At 43.0% G+C, this 3,877-nt stretch overlaps 1 non-coding gene across 1 annotated transcript; it reads left to right on the plus strand.

Annotated features, from left to right (window-relative positions):
* The first annotated feature begins 3,054 nt into the window (after window positions 1–3,054).
* Window positions 3,055–3,173, plus strand: LOC123688368. Its single transcript, XR_006749894.1, has one exon. It is a non-coding gene; the product is annotated as a 5S ribosomal RNA (ribosomal RNA).
* The last annotated feature ends 704 nt before the right edge of the window (window positions 3,174–3,877 follow it).

Here is a 3,877-nt window from a genome sequence, read left to right on the forward strand (position 1 = left end):
CGGGTCTACCACTTACCAACTGAATATCATCCTAAAAAGAACTCCAAACAGTCTAGGACAGGACCCATTCTCCACCCCTTCTATATATGTCAGGAGAACCCCGGATTCCCCTCCAGACACGATTTAGCAAACTTTTCCCGATCGATCCGACCCACCGAGGCCGTTTCGACCGTTCGCCGCGCCTACTAGAGCTGATTTCTTCGGACTCCGATCAGAAAATCCGCCGATGCATGTCGTTAACACCTAGTCCGCCTCGTCCGATCGATCGAGGCCGTTTCGACCGTTCGCCGCGCCTACTAGAGCTGATTTCTTCGGACTCCGATCAGAAAATCCGCCGATGCATGTCGTTAACACCTAGTCCGCCTCGTCCGATCGATCTAGGCCGTCTCGAACCACCCATCGCGCATCGAAAGTCGCATCTCTCGAACTCCGATCCGGAAATCGGCCGATGCATCACGTTAACTATTTCTTATATATCTAATATAATATACATGGAGACGGTAAGAATTCTTTTAATCGAAGATATACATATACTTCTCATCAATATCCAAAAGCTTATCGAAAAATAAATTACTCAACTTTTACGTGAAGAATCGTTCACCCAAACCTTATCCCCTATATATGTCAGGAGAACCCAAGGTTCCCCTCCAGACACGATTTAGCAAACTTTTCCCGATCGATCCGACCCACCGAGGCCGTCTCGACCGTCCGCTGCGCCTACTAGGGCCGATTTCTTCGGACTCCGATCAGAAAATATACCGATGCATGTCGTTAACACCTAGTCCGCCTCGTCCGATCTATCTAAACAGTCTCGACGCACCCAACACTCTTTCAAAGTCGGATTACTCGGACTCAATCTGAAAATGGACCGATGCATGACGTCAACACTTAGCCCGCCTCGTCTGATCTATCTAAGCCATCTCGACCCACCCAACACGCCTTCCAAGTCGGATCACTCGGACTTCGATCTGAAAATCTCCGGACTCATTTTTATGAATATCCCCAGTCAGTAAGAACGTTATTTCGCCAATATATACCAACAATAAACCATATTCCAATAGCTGAACCAAAAATATAATTCCCGATCCAAACGTTCTGCATCGCCCAACGCGACCACCTTCCCTATATATGTCAGGAGAGCACAGGGTTCCCCTCCAGACAACACTTACGCTCTATCCCCGACTCTCGGTCGATCGATAGGCCAGGTCAGCGGTGTCTGTTTCGGCCGAAGCTCGGACTTTGGTCAAAATGTTCCGATACAAAATTTGAACCAAGATAGATACAGATATGATTCCTTCTTAAATATACGTTGATTATCGAACAGAATATGGTAAATATTTTGCGATGACCGAGGATTTCATGAATTTTTTTTTTTTTTCGAAAAAATTTTCTATTATCGGAATTTCCTCAAATTTCATTTGGTTGCCTCCTAATGCTTATTAAAAATGATAACCAACAATCAGAATCATTATTTATCATTTATTTCAATTTTTATAATGAAAAACGTTCACGTCCTTTCGCGCCTCTCGATCGTCGTTTACGTGATGCATCGGTCAGCCCTAGTTTACGTGGTGCATCGGTAAGATCGAGTTCACGTTCTGCATCGGTCTGCCCGAGTTTACGTGGTGCATCGGTAAGATCGAGATTACGTGGTGCATCGGTAAGATCGAGTTCACGTTCTGCATCGGTCTGCCTGAGTTTACGTGGTGCATCGGTATGATCGAGTTTACGTTCTGCATCGGTGTGATCTAGTTTACGTTGTGCATCGGTAAGATCGAGATTACGTGAAGCATCGGTATGATCGAGTTTACGTTCTGCATCGGTCTGGACTCTGAGATATATTTTCGACGTGAAAATGTTCCGATACAACTTTTGAACCAGGATAGTTAGAGAGATGATTTTTTCTGGGATGTACGTTGATTGGGGAATGGATTGTGGAAAATAACTTGCCATGACCGAGGTGTTCTCGAATTTTTTTTTTTTTTCGAAAAATATTTTCTGATTTTGGATTTCACTCAAATTTGATTTCGTTGCCTTCTAATGTGTTCTAAAAGAGTAAATCAGTAATCAGAATCGAAAAATATTTTTCGGATTTTTTTTTTTTTGAAAAAAAATTTTCTGATTTTGGAATTTCCTCAAATTTGATTTGGTTGCCTTCTAATGTGTTTTTAAAGCGTAAATCAGTAATCAGAATCAATATTCATTGTCGACTTTAATTTTTATAAGGAAAAATGTTCACGTCCTTAAACGCCTCCCCATCATTAGCCCGAGTCCAAGTCGATGTCAGTCCCGAGCGGACGGTGTCAGATACTACCTATCGCCCCGGTCTGGACTTGGCGAGGTATTTCGACGTGAAATGTTCCGATACAACTTTTGAACCAGGATAGTTAGAGAGATGATTTCTTCTATGTTGTACGTTGATTGTGGAATGGATTGTGGGAAATAACTTGCCATGACCCAGGTGTTCTTGAATTTTTTTTTTTTTCGAAAAAAATTTTCTGATCTTGAAATTTCCTCAAATCTGATTGCGTTGCCTTCTAATGTGTACTAAAAGAGTAAATCAGTAATCAGAATCAATATTCATTGTCGACTTTAATTTTTATAAGGAAAAATGTTCACGTCCTTAAACGCCTCTCCATCGTTACCCCGACTCCAAGACGATGTTAGACCGGAGCGGACGGTGTCAAATGCGACCGATCTCCCCGGTCTGGACTTAGCGAGATATTCCGACGTGAAATGTTCCGATACAAAAATTTAACTGTGATAGTTAGAGAGATGGTTCCTTTTGTGATGTACGTTGATTGTGTAATAGAATATGGAAATAAACTTGAGATGACCGAGGTCTTCTGGGATTTTTTTTTTTTTTCGAAAAATATTTTTCGATTTCGGAAATCCCTCAAATTTCATTGAGATATGTCCTAATGTGTTCTTAAAACTTAAATCAACAATCAGAATTAATATCCAAAAGTTATTTCATTTTTTATAAGGAAAAACGTTCACGTCCTTTCCGCTCCCAAAAAGTGAGATATCATAGAAAATATCGCTATATTTGTTGTTTACGGCCATACCACGCTGAAATTGCCAGTTCTCGTCAGAACACTGAAGCCAAGCAGCGTCGGGCGCGGTTAGTACTTGGATGGGTGACCGCTTGGGAACACCGCGTGCTGTAAGCTTTTTTTTTACGTTCTGCATCGGTCTGCCGAGATAACGTGGTGCATCGGTATGATCGAGTTTACGTTCTGCATCGGTAAGATCGAGATTACGTGATGCATCGGTAAGATTGAGATTACGTGGTGCATCGGTAAGATCGAGTTTACGTGGTGCATCGGTAAGATCCAATTCACGTTCTGCATCGGTAAGATCCAGTTCACGTGGTGCATCGGTAAGATCGAGATTACGTGGTGCATCGGTAAGATCGAGTTTACGTGGTGCATCGGTAAGATCCAATTCACGTTCTGCATCGGTAAGATCCAGTTCACGTGGTGCATCGGTAAGATTGAGATTACGTGGTGCATCGGTAAGATCGAGTTTACGTGGTGCATCGGTAAGATCCAATTCACGTTCTGCATCGGTAAGATCCAGTTCACGTGGTGCATCGGTAAGATCGAGATTACGTGGTGCATCGGTAAGATCGAGTTTACGTGGTGCATCGGTAAGATCCAATTCACGTTCTGCATCGGTAAGATCCAGTTCACGTGGTGCATCGGTAAGATCGAGATTACGTGGTGCATCGGTAAGATCGAGTTTACGTGGTGCATCGGTAAGATCCAATTCACGTTCTGCATCGGTAAGATCCAGTTCACGTGGTGCATCGGTAAGATTGAGATTACGTGGTGCATCGGTAAGATCCAGTTCACGTGGTGCATCGGTAAGATGG

The sequence above is a fragment of the Harmonia axyridis genome, chromosome X (assembly GCF_914767665.1).
Source record: "Harmonia axyridis chromosome X, icHarAxyr1.1, whole genome shotgun sequence".
NCBI classification, from domain to species: domain Eukaryota; kingdom Metazoa; phylum Arthropoda; class Insecta; order Coleoptera; family Coccinellidae; genus Harmonia; species Harmonia axyridis.